This window comes from Monodelphis domestica, chromosome 2, assembly GCF_027887165.1.
Source record: "Monodelphis domestica isolate mMonDom1 chromosome 2, mMonDom1.pri, whole genome shotgun sequence".
NCBI classification, from domain to species: Eukaryota; Metazoa; Chordata; class Mammalia; order Didelphimorphia; family Didelphidae; genus Monodelphis; species Monodelphis domestica.
Window position 1 is genome coordinate 435,014,965 of NC_077228.1, and position 21,313 is coordinate 435,036,277.

The 21,313-nt window shown below is 35.1% G+C and overlaps 1 protein-coding gene across 5 annotated transcripts in view; it reads right to left on the minus strand.

The window, feature by feature from the left end:
- The window catches only part of IPCEF1 (interaction protein for cytohesin exchange factors 1), a 268,654-nt gene that overhangs the window by 134,489 nt on the left and 112,852 nt on the right, over positions 1 to 21,313 (minus strand). For 3 of the 5 annotated variants that reach the window (XM_056818971.1, XM_056818970.1, XM_016428978.2), the window contains exon 2: positions 13,681 to 13,795. The exons of the other annotated variants lie outside the window; for them this stretch is intronic. The gene's annotated coding sequence lies outside the window, so the exon portion shown is untranslated. The remainder of the gene's footprint in view (positions 1 to 13,680; positions 13,796 to 21,313) is intronic. 5 annotated transcript variants of the gene reach the window in all.

The following is a 21,313-nucleotide window of genomic DNA, read 5'->3' on the forward strand; positions in this document are numbered from 1 at the left end:
AACCAATCAATAAGCATCTATTAAGTACCTTCTATTTGCCAGGCCTTGTGCTAATCACTAAGGCTTCAAAAATTAAATGCTCAAGAGCAGACATTTCTAACTAGGTAGCACAATAGATAAAGCACTGAGTTTGGAGTTAGGAAGACTTGAGATCAAATCTAGCACCTTAGTAGCTATGTGATCCAGGAAAAGTCATTTAGTGTCTGTCTGCCTCAATTTCCTCAACTCTAAAATAAGGGTAATAATAACACCTACCTCCCAGATTGTTGTGAGTATCAAATGGGATATTTGTAGGGAAGTTAACAGTGTCTGGCACATAGTATACTCTTAAATGCTCCTCTCGCCTCCTTTCCTTTCTCTTTTTCCCTTCCTCAAGAAGCAGTTTGGGTAAAATTTCCCACAGTATGAATTATCAATAGATTCAAGCAAATTCTGTCTTGTTTAATAAATGGAAATGGAATGAAAAAATAATGTTTAGGGCCTTGGGATGTGACATCCTCCATGTTTCTCTGACTCTTCATTTGATTCAAGCCCAGTGCAATATTATGACTCTATTTTCTTTTACTTGCTTTAGAAACTACTCTCTCCTTTTCACTACTTTTTCTCTTTGAATATCATCCTCTCTTGTCATTTTACTGTTTCTCTTTTTATCTGACTTCATGCTCCAACAATGAATTGGCAGATGGCATAAAGGGTTTATTTTTTAAACTATGATGATTAAAAATACTTTCTTTTCCACATAATAAATATACTGTAATCTATCACATTGAGACTAGCAGGGCTCTCACACTCTTGTCCTTCATAATTCACACATCAGCTGTCATCTCTTGACAATCCAGAAATGTTTTTTTTAAAAACCCACAAATCTAAAAACTCTGGTTTCAGCCAAAAAATTTCAATCCCCTGTCACCATCAAACTTCTTACCACTAGACTGAAGTACAAGGCATGTCTACTAGCTGCCTGACACGATCTGTCAGTTTTTCCTCCCTACAGAAGTTAAAGAAAAAGTAATGACCTATGTGTTAGATATTGTCATGGGTACAATCCCCATCATGCCCTTAAAGTGGGTATAGACAAGGCTACCAGGGGAGAGGAATCTTTGATCCTGTTTACCATTTCCTAGATCCATTAATCTCCATTAGTGGTATGGCAAAACCTGTAGTCACCCCAAGAATGGCCTTTCTGACAAAGGTCTAGATCTTTATCCAGAGAAAGTCTTGGTTGTTGCTAGGGGCAATTCTAGCCTAGGATGAAGACTTAAAGTGCTTTGTTCTGCCAGTATCTCCACCTTCCTTGAAGAATTTCTAAGAGTTGGTTATTATTCCCAAGAGAACCTTGAAATCATTGCTCTTCTTCCATCATTTTCTTAGACCTCAGAAGACAATCTCTGCTGTAAACAGATCTCCTATAGCCTGGAATAGGTCTTCCAGGACTGTGTCTGTCATAGTCCTGTATTCAAGGCAGCCCCAAGGCTTCCCCAAACTCTTCCACTTAAAAAATCAGTTAGGCTTGGCAATGGTTCAATCTTATGAGGAGTTGTGGGACACTTTCCCAAAGTTAATGACAAACAATTCTTTTGTCTGACTTTAATTTTATCTCTTTTCTCTTGTAATTCCCTGCCTGCCATGTTAATAAGCAATGGCATGTTTCAATTACAGCATCAGAAAAGGAGATTAGCAAACGGGCTTACCTTGCCCTGAATATCATTCATGGATTTTGCTCTACTATGACTGTTATATTCATATCAAATATAACTAATATTCATCACTGCTTTTTCTATCTATGGTCCATTCTTATTTGAAAGAAAGTTAAACTTGATTTAGTTTAATCGCAAGGCTGTTAAGACCTTTTACACATAGTAGCCAGTTGAATAATTATAGTACTTTCTCCTAGGTTTTCCTACTTAGTATCCTTGCTAGGGTCTCAGAATACTAACTAGGAGAAAGTACATATATATATATATATATATATATGATAAAAAAATAAATAAACTATAATAAACTTTCTGAAGTTGATCGGGGAGCAGTCAGGAGACCTGAAATGGTGCTATATTCTGCTGTTACCTTCCATCCACAACAACCTGTGGTTGTCTCTTGTCATTCACTGAAGAGAACTTGGGGGAAATATCTAATAAAATAACCAAGAAACATGTTTTTAATGAATTCATAGTGATGCCTTCACTAAAAGGTTGGCCTTCCCTGGAACCCTAAAGTGTATGCAAAGAGCCACCTAGTGGATAAAAAAAGTTAAGTACAGTATGTAGTTTGATACTACATTTAACTATTCTTCATGATTCAAATCAATAAGTAATTGTTAGATATTTATTATGTGTTTGTTAATGTTTCCGCCCAACATAAAGTGATCTCTTGTTTGTTCACTCATCTCAGATTCTTCATGGCTTCATTTGAAGTTCTTTCAGCAAAGGAGTGATCTGCCATTTCCTTCTGTAATTCATTTCACAGATGAAGAAACTGAGGCCAACAGGAATAAGTGACTTGCCCCAGATTAGTTAGTATCTGAATCTGGATTTGAACTCAGTTATTTCTGACTCCAGGTCTCCTACTCTATTCACTGTACCACTAACTGCTGTGAATCTTGAAATTTCTCAGACTTGTGAATGTTAAAAGATTCTCAGACTCTACCTTAGAACATTTGGTTAAGACCATTCCCCATTTTAAACAGTGAAGCTACTTAGATCTAAAATGTGAGAACTCTACTTGGATCAGAAATGGGAGGACCTCTACTCCACCCATACTTAGGACTGCTTTAGGGGAGAAAACTCCTTGCTGAACAATGAGAAATGCTTACACCCATACTTAAACCATGCCTATTTTTAGAATTAATACAATAGGGTGCTAAGTACCTATAAAGGTCAGGCAACTTGTGAACTTAAAAGGAGCAAAGAGGAAAAAACTTACACAGAGATTCTAGCCTACTCAGGTGTGGATTACTAAAAGGCTTAATTTACTCAGGTGTGAATTCAGAATGGGCTGTCCTTTGGAAAAGGTCTACTGTGATTGGTAGATGGAAGAACTTAGGGGAGGTGACATAGGAGAAAATCCGCTATATAAGAAAAAGGACAGACTATTGAAAAAAATCTCTTGAGATATACAGGCTCTTGAGAGACAATCTCTAAGGAGGTCTTTCAAGGGAGGCTGACTCTGGCTGGAACTCCCTCTGGGGAGACTCTGTCACTGAATCTTTGCTTGAACAGATCTTATGGTGAGTGATTAGGACTGACTGTTTTTTTTTTTTTTTTTTAGGGTTTAGGCCTGGGTTGGCCAGGGCTTCCTGGGCCGGCCTATTCTTTTCTCATTTATTTCCTCTCTCTCTCTCTCTCTCTCTCTCTCTCTCTCTCTCTCTCTCTTTCACTCTCTCTCTGCCTCCTTCACTCTCTCTCTCACACACTATCTCTTCGTTCTCTCTCTCTCTCTCTCTCTCTCTCTCTCTCTCTCTCTCTCTCTCTCTCTCTCTCTCTCTCTTCATTCCTCATTGTATTATTAATTAAAAATCTCTATAAAACCCAGTTGACTTGGGTATATTCATAATTGGGAATATTTCCCTGGCGACCACTTTAAATATTTGATTTAAAACAAGACACTGTGGTGAAAACATATTTCCTGCAGTCACAATTTACTCACCCACTCTTATATCTATCACAATTTATATCTTCCACTATTTTAATCACTACAGTTTATGACCCACAACTATTTTAATTCTTACAGTTTATGCCATCCACTCTTTTAAATGCCACACTGCTAAACTGCTGCTTAAATTTTCCTAAAATACTATGATATTGTACCTTGTATCACACTTATTTCTGCACAAGTCCTTCCTTACCTTTTCCTCTTCCTCCTGCCTGATCCCTACTGAATTGTAACCTTCTTGCCATTTTGTTATCTGGGACTCAAGAACTCCTAATATCAGGCACATAGCAGGCACTTAAGATGTTTGAAAGATGTTATAAATCAAAATTCTACCAAAAACCTAACATGGAATTTAATGCACTGTTACATATAGTGGAAAGTAAGCTGGATTACTTTCAGGTGAGAGGACCTGAATTCAAATCTTAAACTTTTCTCTCTTTGTGATTTTGAGCAAGTCTCTTCAACTTTCTAGACTTTCAGTTCCATTAGTAAAATTAAGGGGTTGAACCAGATGTTCTCTAAAGACCCTTCTGGAATGAATTAATTTCTGGTGTCATTGAAGCATTCTCTAAAGAATGAAGTTACTACATCTAAGTTGTACACACACACACACACACACACACACACACACAATGTTTTGTTTCTGGGACTTTGAGCTAGTAACAGAACTTCTATAATAAACATCAGAATAAAATCAGGGGGTTAGACATGTTGTTTTCCAGGGTGCCTTCCAGCTTGAAATCTATGGTCCAATGTAAATTATCATTTATTGGGTCACTTAATTCATACTACCTCAACCAATAATTAAGAACTTTTAACTGATTGACTTCCTCACTACTTAGCCTCAATACATAATTTTCTTTTTTCTCTCCTTTGATTATGTTTTATGATTTCCCAGCTGTTTTTTATTTATTTTTTACCAATCACATGTAGCAACAAATTTCTACATAAGTTTTCCCAAACTATATGATTGAACTTATCTCCCTCTGTCCCCTCCCTTCCCACCTCACCATCTCCATGATGGCAAGCACTTCTATCTCAGTTATAAATGTATTGTCATGAAAAACATATTTCCATATTGTTCATTTTTATAAGTGAGTAATCTTATAAAACCAGAAGTCCAAAACACAAACACAAATACATAAGTGAAAAATTGTACACTTTCATCTTCATTTCTACTCTAACAGTTCTTTCTCTGGAGATGGATAGCACTCTTTGATGTAAGTTGCTCAGAATTATCCTGAATCATGCTGTTGCTGAAAGTAGCAAAGGCTATCACAGTTAATCATTCCACAGTATTACTATTACTGTGTACAATGTTCTCCTGGTTCTGCTTATTTCACTCTGCATCAGTTCAGGTAGGTCTTTCCAGAATCATCTTTTTCATCTTTCCTTATAGTATAATAGTATTCCATCACCACTATGTATCACAATTTGTTCAGACATTCCCCATTTGATGGATATCTCTTTAATTTCCAATTCTTTGCCATCACAGAAAGAGCAACTATAAATATTTTTATACAAACAGGTCCTTTCCCATTTTTTTTTATTTCTTTGAGACACAGACCCAGTAGTATATTACTAGATCAAAGTTATGCATTGTTTTATAGCCATTTGGGTATAATTCCAAATTGTTCTCCAGAATGGTTGGATCAGTTCACAACTCCACCAGCAATGCATTTGTGTCCCAATTTTGCCACATCCCTCCAGCATTTAACATTTTACATTACAGTCATCCCAGTTGTTTTTTAAATGAAGCCAAAAAATAGCATTTACATAATGCAGTTTGCAAGGCATTTTGCATATGTTATTCCTTTGGTCCTTGCATATATCCCTGTTGAGGTAGACACTATTGTTGTCTTCATTTTTCAGATCAGGAAACTGATACAGGAAAAGGTAAAAAAAAAAAGTCAAGTGACTTGCCAAGAATCACATAACTAATGAATGTCTAGGGCTGGATTTGAACTCAGGCCTTTCTAAATTCAACTCCTATACTCTGTATCTACTGTGCCTACTGTGTTTTCTTTCTAAGTAGCTTCCTGCCTCTGTCCACTCCCTCTGCTATTAATCTACTTATTATTTTTGCCAACTTCTCTCTTCTTCTACTCAAGATAACCTCATCCATCTAAACACACTGATCAAATTATTTTCATAATAGTATGTTCCTAAGCATGACTCATATTTCTTTTCATGATACTAAAATTTTGTTGTGACAAATATTGCTGATATGAGGACCATCTGTGAAAGCTTACAAATCTTTTTGTTCTATAAAATTTGTTTTTCTTGTAAAGGATTTGACCTTGTAGACTTGTAGAGCTGGAAACAATCATTTAGACAACTCCTTTCAATTTACAGATGAAAAAAGAGTCTCTCTAATAGAAAAGATGGAGCAATGTGGGCTGAATGAATAAGTGAAATGAAGGGATGCAAACAGCAGTCAAATTAGCAAGGCTGTATTAAGTACCTACTATGTGCTGTGCGCCATGCTAAACACTAAAAGGAAAGGAAAGAAAAGAAAAAGCAAAAATAGTCCCTCCCTCAAGGAACTCAGAGGACATATAACCCAAACTCTGTCCAAATAAAAAATCCCTTCCACAACATTCCCAACAAGTAGCTATCCAGATTCTGCTTGAAGACCTCCATGAAAATTTATTCACCAAAAATTACACTGAGAGTGCTAATTACAGGTTTTAGAGCTGGAAAGGGATTGGATCATGTAGTCTAACCTTGTTTTGCAAATCAAAAACTGAGTTATTTGTCCAATGGCACCATACTTCTATTATAACAATAACTAACATTTACCCAGTGTTTACTGAACATGCAGAAACTCATATACACACACACAAACTCAAACATTTTTTACCTTGCACTGTGCTAAGTGTTTTACAATTCTCCTCTCATTTGATACTCATAATAATCCTGCAAGTTACAAGCTTTCATTATTTCTTTTAACAGATGAAGAAACTGAGGTAAGCAGAGGCAAAGTGACTTGTGCAAGGTTACACAAGTAGTATTTTTCTGAGGTAGAATTTGAATTTGGGTCTTCCTGACTCCAGGTCTGGCATCCTATCCATCCAGTGTTCTACCTAGCTACCATTTAATACAACACAACACAACCCCAAAACATAATAGCACAATGCCTTGTATGTAGTAGGCACTTAATGTGTATCAAATTGAAATAAAATTAAATGAATTCATAGTACAGGAAGCAAAGATAGTGAAGTATGTTTAGGTTCAGACTGCAGGCTTGTTGGTTTGAAGTATAAAAGGATGTCTTCTTATGTCACTTTTAGATAAGGCTGGAAAGTAAGGGTGGTGACAAATTGTGAAGGCCTTTGAATACTAGACCAAAAGGTGTGAATTTTATTCAGAAGGCGAGAAAGAGTGAGTTGATAAAGATTCTTTTTTTTTATTTCACCTTCAGTTGTCAGTTTATTAACTTAAACTCCAAGAAGACCAAGAGTAATTACTAAAACATAAGAACAAGAGAACATCTTATGACCACCTCAGTTTGTTCATCTTTGGGAGGCAGGATTTTGTAAAAAGAAAGGAGCTCTATTAAATGTAGATGTTAAAAATAAAAAAAAGAAAGAAAGAAAAAGAAAAAAGGAATATTTGGATTAGCACCAACAATGTTATTTCAGGATCATAAATTTCTTTGATGACTTCAAAAGTTTTAAACCCCCCCATAAAGGAGGAGAAGTAGAAAGTATCTTTAATCAGTGAAATAAAGAACAATCTATCAAGAGGCCCATATTACAGTATAAAATAAAATATCACAAATATGAGACTATTTTGCTGAAACAAAAAGCAATAGGATTCTTTTAAAGACTGATTTTAAAGATAATAATAACAGCAAATTCTGAGGAAAGCTAAATATGGCAACAAGAAAGAAAAAATCTAAATGATCATTTGCACAGAATTAGTATAACAATTTTGTTATCAAACAGTGCACTAAAATGCAATTATCAATATTTTTGTTTTAATTAACTATGATGTATATATAATAAATTCCCCACAATATTTTATCAGAGTTAATATTTGGTTTGGGGCTGCTAAAGATTCTGCAGCAGTATGACCGTATCTATACATGAGGAAGATTTTTCTGACAAGACAAGAATGTGAAGGATACATTGGAAAAGGAAAATGTAGAAGAAGGAAGACCTGCCAAGAAGCTATTTGCAATAGACCAGATGTGGTAAAGATCTGAACTAGGGTCATCAGTGAGATTAGAAAAGAAAGGCTAGATGAGAAAAAGTAAAGTAGAGGTAGAATTCATAGGACTGGGTATCTGAATGGAGATAGCTTGTTGGGACAGTGTTTAAAACCTGGAATCAGGTGGGACTGAGTTCAAATTTGAACTCATACTGGCTGTGTGACACTAAATAAATCAAATCACTTCTGGTCACCTTAATCCACCAGAGAAAGGAACGACAAACAACTCTAGTATCTTTGCCAAGAAAATTTCATGGTCAGTATCGGCATGCTGTGGTCCATGAGTTGAATATACCTAAATGACTGAACAACAAATTATAACTAACAAGATAAGAGGAAAAGTCAAAGAGAATATCAAGGGCTCAAATATGAGAGAATGAGTGAATTGTATCATTGAGAGAAATAATAGAGTCAAAAGGAAGAACAGGTCTAGGAGAGAAGATCTTCTATCTACAGAGGAAGTTTAGAAAATATTCTTGATTTCAAGTGTAATATGTCCTTTTGCAACTGACAACCACTACTACCCTTTAGAGATTGAACAGAACAAGTATAATACATCTTCCACATGAATACTTGTATACTTGAGGATTGGCATTATATCTGCCCATTTTCCTATCTACAGACCAAACATCCTCAGTTTCTTCAATTAATTCTCATATGACATGGACCCAAGATCCTTTGCTATCCTTGTTGCCCTCCTCTGGAAGCTGTCTGGCTTAACAATATCATTTCTAAAATGCAGAGCCCAGAACTGAAAGTAATATTTCTGTGTTTTACAGATGTGGTGTGATCTAGGCACAGAATAGTGGGACAATCATCTCATCAGTTCTGGAGGCTATGACCCTTTTAATGCAGCCCAAGACTGCATTAGCTTGATTTTGGATGACAAATTCCCTATTAACCATTTTTGTTCTACCTTTTTAAATTTGAAGATCATTCTTCTTGGCACAAAAATAAAAGAGAGAAGAAAAAGGAATAAAAAAGGAATTAAGGAGTTGTTGATGATGTTAAGAAATTTTCTCATTGTTGGCCATTCCTATCCCTTCCATGGCAAGAGGTCTTTCTTCATTTGTCTTTTGTACCAACCTCATTTTAAAAGTCCTTTGTCACTGATATTTTCTCACAACATCTTTAGAATTTTCTAATGCTATTCTTTAAAAAAAAAACACAACCCTACCTTCTCTTTTATAATTAATACTAAATATTGGTTCCAAGGTGGAAGAATGGTAAGGAGTAGGCAGTTAAGGTTAATGATTTGTCTAGGGCCACACAACTAGGAAGTGTCTGAGGCCAGAGCTGAATCCAGGATCTCTTGTCTCTAGGCCTAGCACTCTATCACCTGAGCCACCTACCTGCCCCCTTTGATGTTAATCTTATCTAATGTCACCAACTTTAAATATTTGACCATCTATGTGATCTCTTTCTCTCCATTCCTTTCTCTTTTCAAACTGTCCACACAATTCCTGAAAATTACTTCTAATGCACAGATCAGATTACTTTGCCTTCCAATTCAAAAACTTTCAGAGGTTGCCTAATTGTCTTTGTTAATAAAACACACATATCTGTACAAATATACACATAACTATATATACAAATATGTGCTTATATACTGTGTGTCTTCTATGTATATGTATACATATATAATATATAATTCTATATAGGGAATATATGTTGTTAAACACTTAATTGTGTATAATTGAAAATAGGTTACCCTAAAAAAAGAACTACATTTCCCAGGAGCCCACTGACTTCCTGTCATGGCGTACTTCCTGTAAATAGGGGATATTAGGTGGTGACATGGAAGGTCCCAGCTCTTTACTTCTGGTCCCAAGCTTGGTGGTGGTGGTAAGGGAGGTGTTTGAACTGCCATGTGCACGTGGCTTTTATTTTGTACTCTCTTTATTCCTTGATTTCTGATGATCATTAATAAATCTCTTAAAATATAATATTTTTATTATTGAGATTTAATTTTAACTTTTACATTGATGGCAACCACTAGTCAGAGAAAAACCTCTTAATTTTTTAAGATAGCCTAGATAAATTTTTTAAGCCACATTTCTCCTGCCAAGGCTTTTTTCCCACCCTATCCACCCTCACAAACTCCAACTCTCTTTGGAACTGTTGTGGTTTTACTTTTCCTACTTTTTGCGAGGTTGCTTACTCTCCCTGCTGGCTGGGCTATTTTTATCTGGGGGACTCTTGGTGAAAAAGAGCCCAACTGATTGAGTCCTTCCTTCCTCATTCCTCACTGCTGACTGGCATTGCTTATACTGCCTGCTTCCTCCTGACCTTCTCAACCCAGATCACTCACCAGGCCTCAGCCCCAGCCCCCAGAAATCCTCCTCCTGATCTCCAGCTCCACTCCTAAATTGGCCTTGCCACAACCCAACCCTGACTGTTGTTGCTGCCCCTGCTGGGCTGATTGCTGCCACCAAGAAGCTAGGAGTCCTTAAGGAACAATTAGCCTCCTAACTCCCTCTGGGGAAACTAGCGTTTTACATGGGGTGGTGGGGGGGACAGGGAGAAGAAAGAGACTCTTCCAAATAGGAAGTTGATTACAAGCATGGAATATTCTATAAAAAAGCAGTGCATTACCTATTTCAAACAGCTTTCCAGCTTTTCTTTCTACCACTGATCCTTTTAATTATCTTGCCTGAGATTCAGGGGAGAAATTCATCCCCCTACAACCCTTTGCATTTGGGACTGCCCAGGCTTTAAGATTCACCCAGTTTGAGATTCCTAAAATCCATGTTCTCCCTCCCTATGGGAAATACCACAGTGCTGACAAAAGGGATCTGAAATTAAAAAAAAAAAAAGGAACTTTAAAGAGACTGGAGGTGAAATTTTAAGCCTTTTCAGACTCCATTTTTTTTTTAATGAAAGTCTCTGTATTTTATTGTATGTTGCTGATTGTTTTGTTTAAGATTTAATTTTGTTGTTTTAAGTTCATATATAAATGTATTCAATACTATTCCATCACACTGAATCAGTTTAATCTACTGTTTTAACTATTAGATATATTCTGTTACCTTTCCCCTATAACTATATTGAACAAAATATTGTAAAGCCCATAAACAGCTTTTTCTTCCATTTTGCATTTGTTAAGTGTCACATAGATGATGGATGAACTCAACCTGGCTAACAACCTTTGGATAATTTAATGAGCTAAGAATTTAAATAGTAATTCTATGGGGTCTTCACAAATAATTTTAGTTAACTAGTGGTTTCTGAATGGATGATTTTTTAAAATATTTATATTATAAAGAATGTTGTATTAAAGGTCGAGAAACAAAGAAATGTTCCTACCAAGGTGTTCCTATGAAGCAGGAATCCAAAAAGAACTCCTGCAAAACCCTTCAGTTTAATTTACTTCCACCAGAACAATCTATATTTCTTGGTGATGTTCTAGACCCAAATAAGTTTTACTTTGTTTAAAAATATATTTGCCAAGGTTGAAAGATTTTCTACATCTGTAAAAATTGTGACAAATATCCATCAGTTCATAGGGTTGTTTGGTTGGGTTTTTTTGGCATATAGCAACTTATATGAAATATGATAGGGGGTGTGTTTTCTATTGTAATTAATTGGGCTATTGTGAATTTTGGGGACTTTGGTACTCCTTTGAATGAGCATTATCTACTATATTACTGTTTTATTCTGAAAATTGTTTGTACTCACACAGTGGTTAAGTTAAAAAGGAAATTGATCTCTTCTTTGTGTTGAGAATATTTTTCTTTAACCTTTTTTTAATTTTGCAGTAATATAAGTTTGAAATACATTTGCTATAATGTCAATGCATACCCAAAAAGCTTTAGACTATAAAAATTGATTGTTTAAAAAAAATTATGGGACTTTACTAAATAATTCTGTCTGATTCCAGGACAAGAGAATACAAAAAGAGCCATTGCACAGTGCCAAAGAAGCACAGAGCTAAACTGCATAGTGCCAGTCCAGCACAAGGTCAAAGAGACCAACCAATATAGATAGGATTGATGAAAATTTAGACCCAAGAAAAGAGGACTTGAACTTGTTTGGGGTTCAAGGTTGTGGCTGTTTTGACATATGTCAGAGGCAGGTCTTCCTTGTCCCACATTCTACCATCTCAAATTTGACTCCTACCTTGCTCCTATAATCTAGTCCTGATTCTATCTTTCATAAAGTGGCAACTTCCCATAGTCTTAGCTGCAAATGGGTAAGTAAAATAGTACTATATTTTGTCCTAAAGACTTGTGGGATAGTTTAATTGGACCCTAATATAAGGGCCTGTTATGAATTTATTCTTGTTTACTCAAAATTTTATGTACATAAATTTTTTATATTTTGATTCTGATTTTGAATTTTTTTTCTTTCTTCCCAAAAAAAGTTTACTTTTTCTTCCACTTGTTTTTCTTTTATGTTTTTGGTTTTTTTTCTTTTGATAATTGGTTCATATACCTCATAACTCAGCCACACATTCCTAAGTGATCCCTGTGTTCTTCAACATCCTCTTCAGGGGCAATGTATTATTATTTTAAATTGCAAATGTAAATTCTTTTTGAGAGTAATTTTAGGTTAATAAACACGCTACCTCTCCAAATCCAGAAAATGAACTCTTCAGAGAAGGCACCATGAAGATGCCTCCACAGACCACAAGCTGCACTAGGAGATCCAGAGAACTTTGGGATATGGTGATGTGAACTGTGTGGGATTGAATGCATTTGCTTTGTATGTATACTTTTATGCCGAAGGGGACTGCCTCCTAACTGGCTTTTTGTCAATGTTCCTAGAAATCATTGGTTTTGTTCTCTTTTCTTCTTATCCTCAACAAGACCCACTGGAGAGACTAGTCTTCCATGGGTCTCAGGGGGAAATGTATAATTGAAAATTTGTTACCTTAAAAAGAACTACATTTCGCAGGAGCCCACTGACTTCCTATCATTACATGCTTCCTGTAAATAGGGGATATTTGGCGGGGATGTAGAAGGTCCCAGCTCTTTACTTCCAGTCCCAAGCTTGGTAAGGCAGGTGTTTGAACTGGCTGATCAGCCATGGGCACATGGTTTTTATTTTGTACCCTCTTTATTCCTTGATTTCTAATGATCATTAATAAATCTCTTAAAATATATTTTTATTATTGAGATTTAATTTTAACTTTTATAATTGCTTCAATGAAAGAAAGCATATTAGAATTTTTAAAAAAATATAATCGTCACCAAAAAATCCATTTTAAAGAGGAATTGCAAACAGCCTTTGGCTTGCAAAAGAATAACTTTTTAAAAAATGAGCTGGCAACATAAGCCAATTTCTTTGCTGCATGAATCTTATGAAAGGTATAGACACAGTTTTCAGGCTCTTAAATTAGCAAAACAAGGGTTTTGCTTTGGATTCTTCCATTGCTCAACAGTCAAAAGCTTGGCTTGGTTTTAGGGTGAGTCAATTACATATCTCAAAACCAAATACTATCATGACCTAGCTTAATCTAGTTTTACTATTCCAGTCTAGTCAAAAAAGAGTACGTAAGTTCTTCCTCAAGTTATCAGCCTGGATAGTAGTTGCCCAAAGAGGAATCTAAATCTCCCCTTACAGTATCAAAAGGAGTCAACATTAGGTCATAAACTTAGTGATAAAAAGTATCTTAGAGGCCAACTAGTCCAATCCTCTCATTTTAGAGGTGAATAAACTGAGTCCCAGAAAGATTAAGTGACTTACCCAAGGTTGAATTTAAATTCAGAACCTTTCAGTCCAAAACTAGGATTTTTTCCCACTGTGCCATAATTCCACTTTTTTTTTTTACTACACATAAGTAAGCTAATCATCAAAAACCTCTCAGGATCTTACCTGGAGGATGAGCTTGAAAACTCTGTAGCTATGGAAATGGAATCTCAAAGAAAGCCTGGACAACTATGTATACATCTCAGACACTTGAGTTTAATCCTTCAGAGTTGAAGGTTTTCTAAATAAAAAATAGAATGGAATAAACATTTTAATCATTTTGAATTACATTTCTAATCCTGTTTGAATTCTACAGCTATTTTTACAAAGCTTCTACTGTTCATGAAAAGAAATTAATTAATTCAGATCTTCCTTTCTTTCCAACTTATTGAAATGCCATTATTATGTATATAGGAGAAACGTTTTGCAGAGGCTTTTAACACTAAAAAAAAAGTTCAAAACGGTAATAAGTCCACTTTGTATTTATAAAGGCTATTTCTTAGACAATGGCAGAAGAATAAGATACTATAATGGTGTACTCTTTTCAAAAAATATCTTTAAATCTAGGGGAAAGGGGAAGAGATAGTCAAATACTCTTCATTAAGCTCCTACTATATGCCAAGCATTGGGGATAAAAGTAAAGGTTAAAAAAAATAGTTCCTGCTCTTAAAGAGCAGAGAGGTTAATGGAGGAGATAGCATGCAAACAACATACAAACAAGATATTTACAGTATAAACTGGCATGAGCTCAGAGAGAAAGTGCTAAGAATTTCCCTGAGACCAATTCCTTGAAGAAGGTGGAATTTTAGGTGAGACTTTTAAAAATGGATGAAGCTAAAAGGAAGAGATAAGGAAAGTAAGAGATACAGGCATGGGGGACAGCAGGTGAAAGTTCTCAGAGTAGGAAAATGGAACATCATGTGTGAGGAACAGCAAAGAGGACAGTGTCACTGGGATATAGAATATGTGAAGGGAACTAAAATATAAAAAAGATAAGAAGACTAGAAAAATAGGGGAGGTTCAGGGCATGAAGGGCTTTGAAAGCCAAACTGAAGATAGAGAGAAGAATTCTTTTGTTTTTGTTTAACTGATAATCAGATAAGGAAAGGGAATAAGCATTAATATAGTGCCTACTATATTTTAATGAAGACATTTTGTTTGTTATTATTTTATTTATTCATTATTATTTATTGCAAAGCACTTCCTATATTTTTTTTCTCATTTGAGCCTTATAACCCAGAGGGTTAGGTGACACATTTTACAGTTGAGGAACTGGAGTATATAAAGGTTAAGTGACTTGTCTAGGGACATACAGAGAGTAAATGTCTAAGGCCATGTTTGAACTCATGCCTTCCTAACTCCCAATCCAACAACCTAGCTAAGTATTTGGTAATAGTAAATCTACAAATGCTTTCTAAGCATATACATCATGCAATGCTCTATGACAGATGCCAATATATTTTTGACCCCTTTGCCAGTGAACAAAATATCTAATCACCTGAGTAGATTAAGAATGTGAGAATTCCTATAGCATAAATCAATGCATTTATTTCAACTTTTATAGCCTGTTCTTACACCACCACTAGTTTAGTACTCTTATTCCAACCCCATTCCTATTATCCTTTTTCTAGACTAGGTTTCCCCTCGTCTTTACTCTATAGTAGTAAATTCTATAATTTATACAAATTGTACAATTATAAAAGAAAATGCTTTTGTAATTACAAAAACAAAAAGGAAACTAGGTTTTCACCAATTGGGAAATGGCTTGAACCAATGTGACATCTGATTGCCTTGTAAGAAATTATGAGAGAGAATGGCATCATGGATAAAGAACCAGTCTTGGAGTCAAGATGACTTGTGTTCAAACTCTTCCTTTGACATACTGGGATAAATGACCTTAGAAAAATTATTTATCTTTTTGGTGATACAAAGAATATTCTAAGAATTATTTTTATATAAAATAAAATAAATTTTAGCATAATTATTGATATATATATTGATAAAGTAAGCTCCTTCATTGAGAGTCTTCCTACATCAGTGAAATTCCACATCCAGACACATAATGAAAAGAAATAATATGAAAAATTCATAGAAATATTAGACTTGTATTAACTGACAAAGAATAAAGTAAACAGGATCAGGATGAAAATATATTCAATCACAACAAAAATACAAATGGTAACAACACTAAAAGGCAATTGAATCCTGCATCAGAAATAGAACCAAGAATGGAAATGCCATCCCAAAGTTTCACATGCTTAATTTTGTGGCTTAATAAACACACTATTCAGATATCAGAAAATGTATCTTCAGCAAGAAATAAAGATCATAAAAACTTAATTATATTTACTTAAAATGAGAGTAGTAATATCAATTAATTATTGGAAAACATCAGAATGTGATTTTAAATGTCATAGATTTTCCAGCACCCCTATGTGATGTCTTTCCCATTAGAATACAAATTCCTTAAGGGTAGAGATTCTTTTGCTTGCTTATATTGTTATCTTCAGTGCTTAGCACAATACCTGACACATACTTAATGCTTCAGAATCCTCCGTTTTAAGAAGAATGAAATCATTATACAGTCACAAATGCTATAGAACATAGTTTACCTTCCCAATACACATATCTTCAAGAGTGGAAATGGTGCCAACTACCAACACCACAATACTATAACATTAACATCTAACCTATAGTTACAGTCCCCAAAAGTGTTACAGGTACAGGAGAGATGGAGAAGGTTTTTAAGAAAATGACAATCCCCTAGTATGTTCCCTCACTTAAACCCAGAGACTTTTTTGGATAGGGAAAAAAACAACTGGTAAGGGGGCCAGGTATAGAACAAATGCCACTCCCATTCAAAGGCAACATTACAAAAGTCTAAAGTCATACCAAGAGCTCACCATAACCTATTTCACCTCATGCCTGATTGCCTAAAGAGAACCACGCAGGCAATAAGAAACATGAGAATAGGAGACTAAGAATTTGTATGACAATTATTATTATTATGAGTGAAATTCATTGTTTACAACAAATAAGTACTAATTGTTTTAGTCCACTGCAGACATTAAATCATAAATACTCATTGATATACAGTAGGGACATATTTAAAAAGTAATTGGAAATCAATAATGGAATGCCATTTGAGTCTTGAGACACCCTCTAACTACCAGTACTAAAGTAGATTATAGCCTTCTCAGAAACACAGATCATATCCCAAAGATTTTCTCATTGAATGAGCAACAAGATTGATGGTATTAAAAAAGGGGAAATAGAAGAATACTGAGATTTTTTTTAAGTAAGCATCATAGAAAGGAATGAGATAGGAAATATGACATAATTAGAAGCAAACAAAAACAGTGAGTTGGAGTCGATGGATTTAATATTAGTATTTATCAGACCTAGAACAAGACAATTTAGTTCAATTCAAATTTAAGTCAATCAACATGTTTTTATTAAATATACGCTCACTATATGCTAGTCAATGTATAGGCTCTAGGAATAAAAATGCACAAAAGAGTCTGATCTCAAGAAGATGACATTTTACTAAAGGAATCAAACATTCTCAGAGATAAATAAATGATATATGCTACAATTAATACAGCATAATCATGAACACAAAAAAAACCTGAAGGAATAAGAAGAGGGCAATGCTTTAAAGGAGATGGCACTTGAGCTGAGCCATGAAGAAAGTCAATAGTTCTAAAAAGCAAGATGAGGAAAGAGTGTGTCCCAGGAACTGGAGATTGCTTGTGAGGCAGAAAGTGAAATGTTATGTATAGACAACAGCAAGTAAGCTAGTTTGGCTGATATATTGAATACATAATTTGGAGTCAAGAGCAATGAACTTGGAAAGGTAAATGGAAAATAGATTGTGAAGGGCTTTAAATGCCAAATAGAGGAATTTGCGTGTTCTCCTAGAGGCAATGGGAAGCCACTGAAACTTGTACATTCGAAATATAAATTTGTCAGTTGCACAGAGGATTAATTTGGGGGTGGATGGGGAACAGGATAGAGGGAGAACAATTAGGAAGCTATTGCAATTGTGCAGGTGATGAAGACCTGAACAAAAGTGGTTAGTTAAACTGTGAATAGAAAAAAGGTGATGTATATAAAAAATTATTGAAGAGTTAGAACCAAAAAGATTTGATTACTGATAGATCAAGATGCTACTAAACTGTGGAATTGGTTATTGGCTCTGGAGGAGGGAGGGAAGAGAGGAAGGAAAAAAAAATGAATCATGTAAACATGGAAAAAATTTTTAACTAAAATTTAAAATTAAAATTAATTTTTAACAACTGAACTACTCAGGGGTGAAGGAGAGAAAAGAGTAAAGGGTGACTCCTAGGTTTCTAAACTGAGTGACTAGAAGAATAATAGTATCTTTGACAGAAATAGGATAATTAAGAAAAGAAATTTAGAGAAAAAGATAATAAATTGTGCTTTACATGTGTTGATTTTGAGGTGTCTATGGGACATGGGGGTCTAGATGTATAATAGGCAGTTGAAGATAAAGAATTGGTGCCCAGGAATGAGCAAGGATAGAACAGACTTATTTGAAAATCCTAAGTGTAAAAGTGATAGTTGGATCCATTAATCAATCAGGAATCTGGTAATGAAATTACCAAGAAAGAAAAAGTAGAGACTAGCAGAAAGCCCAAGAAGGAGCCCTGAGATCTGCATTCATAGATGTGGAGATTAGAAGTGGGATACAGGTGGTGAATCCTGCAAAAGAGCTCCAAGTCTGGTCAGTCGTGTAACAAAAGACTGAGAACAGAATGCTGTCATGAAAACCCAGGGAAGAGAATGTACCCAGAAGGAAGAGATAACCATCCATTTCAAACACTACTGAGGTTAAGAAGGATAAGACTGAATAAGGCTATTAGATTTAGGAGAGAGAGGGAGCAGGAGCGAAAGAAAAAGAGAAAAAGTAAGAGAAAGAGGAAGAGGGAGAGGAAGACAGGGAGAGAGAGAGATCTTATTAGTGATCTTAAAAATAGCTTTACTTGAGTGGTGAAAATGATTCAGATTAAAAAATAACTAGGAGTTGAGAAAGTGAAAAAAATTTGTATAGGCATCTTTTTTTTTTTTGAGGAGCTTGGTTGAGAGAGAGAAAAAGAAGGAAAAGCTTGAGAGATCAGTTGAAGGATTTTAAGAATGAAAATGATCTGGCAATGTTTGAAGTCAGAAGGGAATGAGCCAATGAATAAGGAGTGGGGTGAGGAGGAAAGAAAGAATAATATTAAAGGAACAATGTCCTAAAAGAAATGGAAAGGTATGGAATCAAGTGGGTTGGCAAGAAGAAAACACTTCAAATTCAGAGAATGGAGCAAAAAAGAAATGTCTGGATGATGCCAAGATTATTGGAAGTATAGAATCTGGAAAGGAAGGAAGGAAGGAAGGAAGGAAGGAAGGAAGGAAGGAAGGAAGGAAGGAAGGAAGGAAGGAAGGAAGGAAGGAAGGAAGGAAGGAAGGAAGGAAGGAAGGAAGGAAGGAAGGAAGGAAGGAAGGAAGGAAGGAAGGAAGGAAGGAAGGAAGGAAGGAAGGAAGGAAGGTATTGAAACCAACCCTGATCTCAAGAACTTTACTGGAACTCAGATTCCTCATCTATAAAATAAAGACTAAGTGATTTCCAATGTTCCTTCCAGATCTACTTCCTATGACCAATAAGATAAATATCTACAATTTGGAGACTTAAGGAAATTGCATTTAGATTCAGACATACTTTCTAAATTGCTTAGACTTACAAAGTTAATATGTGAAAATCTAACCTCAAAGGAACTATGCAAGCAGGTTTCTGTTAAGTAAAAAAGGAATTCATTGGCAAACCTTGAAAACAGCAAGGGTCTTTCCAAGAAAGCAACCTGTGAAGTGTCAAATATAGGTGTGAAAATGTAGGTGGTTAGAATGAATTTATGTCAGGCCAGGAGCCATTTATCCTTTTATCTTAGTATAATTCCTCTAACACTTCTTGATATGTGAATGTTTTTTAAACCAATACATAGATCCCAGTCCATGGAGTCATGCATTTGAGCAATGATACAGACATTTTTCACTAGCCCTAGATACTGAGCTTTTTAAAGATTTTTAGTGGGTATGATCATGAAAATACACAGCCAGGAAAATAAATGTAGCATCTTTTAGCTTTTACATAGAATTCTATATGTTGATACTGCCTTCAAAAGCTCAGCTAATTCAGTAAGAATTTACTGTTTTCATCCTTCCTCTAAATTAGTTTTACAGGTTAAATACAGCAGTGTAAATGGAATTTGAATGCCAAGTTTTACATGCACACATCGTGGCAAGCAATAGAGAGCAATAGGGTATGTTTGAGTTCTGAAGTCTTTAATAGCACATATTTTATTAATTTTTTTCTTGCTAATTCTCAGCAGACTTCTATTACATTCAAGGAACAATGGGGGAGGCTGACTCCTGCTAATTTAATAGCTATAATTTCCCATGGAATGAAACTAAAGACTGCACAGTCTGTTGCATGAAATTTCTATTATGCCCTATGAATGTGAATTCAAAATTGTTTTAAAAATTATTTCTAACAATATATTAACTTTTCTCTCTGGGTGATTAGTGATTAATTCTTACAACCTTCCTAAAATATGAAAGTACAGCAAAGCTCAGATTTTTACTTGTTAAAAATAAATTAACAAATAAAAGGATAGATTTAAGTTTAAGAAAATTATAACTATGGTGTTGGGGTTTTTTAAAGTTGATCAAGTAACATACAACTCACTGAAGGTTTAATTTCTGCACTTCTTTCACAAGACCACACATGGGGTACCTTCACTTGAAAAGAGCCACCAAATTACCTTCATTGTGTCACATAATGTTAAATTGCCAAACCACTAGAAACACTTATAATGCCACATCTATATTTAATACATGCATAGCTGTGCCTAAAGTCTACAAGGTATGTGTCCCTAATGTTTTCTGTTGCTCTTAATGTTTTAAATATTTATTATGATGACCTGCCATTCTTTTATAACTGGGCATAGGTAGTGAGTTAACAAACACAACTGGTGAAAGTTAGAAGAACAAACAGACAAGGGAGGAGGAGGAAGAAGACACCAAAAAATAAACAAGTTTCTGAGTTCTACTTTGGTCATTCTATTTCACAGGATGGCAGTCCTCAAAATGCATTCATTCTAGAGGTGTTCAGGAAAAGACTGAAAGGCCACTAGTAGGAAAAGATGTGGCAGGAACTCTTACTCTCCCCCTTACTTGGCAAGATGCCTCTGATGTTCCTTCCATCTCTGGCATTCAATGGTTTTAGTGTATGAATATCTATTTCCCATTATAATGTCCAAAAAAAAGGAGCCCTAACTCAATTTTCTCCCAATTCTCTTTGTTACAAAAGAATACTATAGAGATGTAAACAATGACCAAGTGCTATAGTTTTGATGCCTTCTAATGTTACCTTAGGTAAATCATAAAGCTGTCTGGGCCTTCATTTCTTCATCTCTAAGACGAGAGGGTTAACTAAAATGAAATACCTAGGAATATGTCTGTCAAAAAAACCCAGGAACTATATGAGCATAATCATAAAACACTTTTTGTATAAATAAACTAAGATTAAAATAATTGGGGAAACATTAATTGTTCTTGGCTGGGCCAAGCCAATATAATTAAAATTGCAATCCTACCTAAACTATTCTACTTATCCAATGCCATCCCAATTAAATTATTTTAAAAAATTAATGAACTAGAAAAATAGAAGGTCTATAATATCAAAGGAATTAATGGG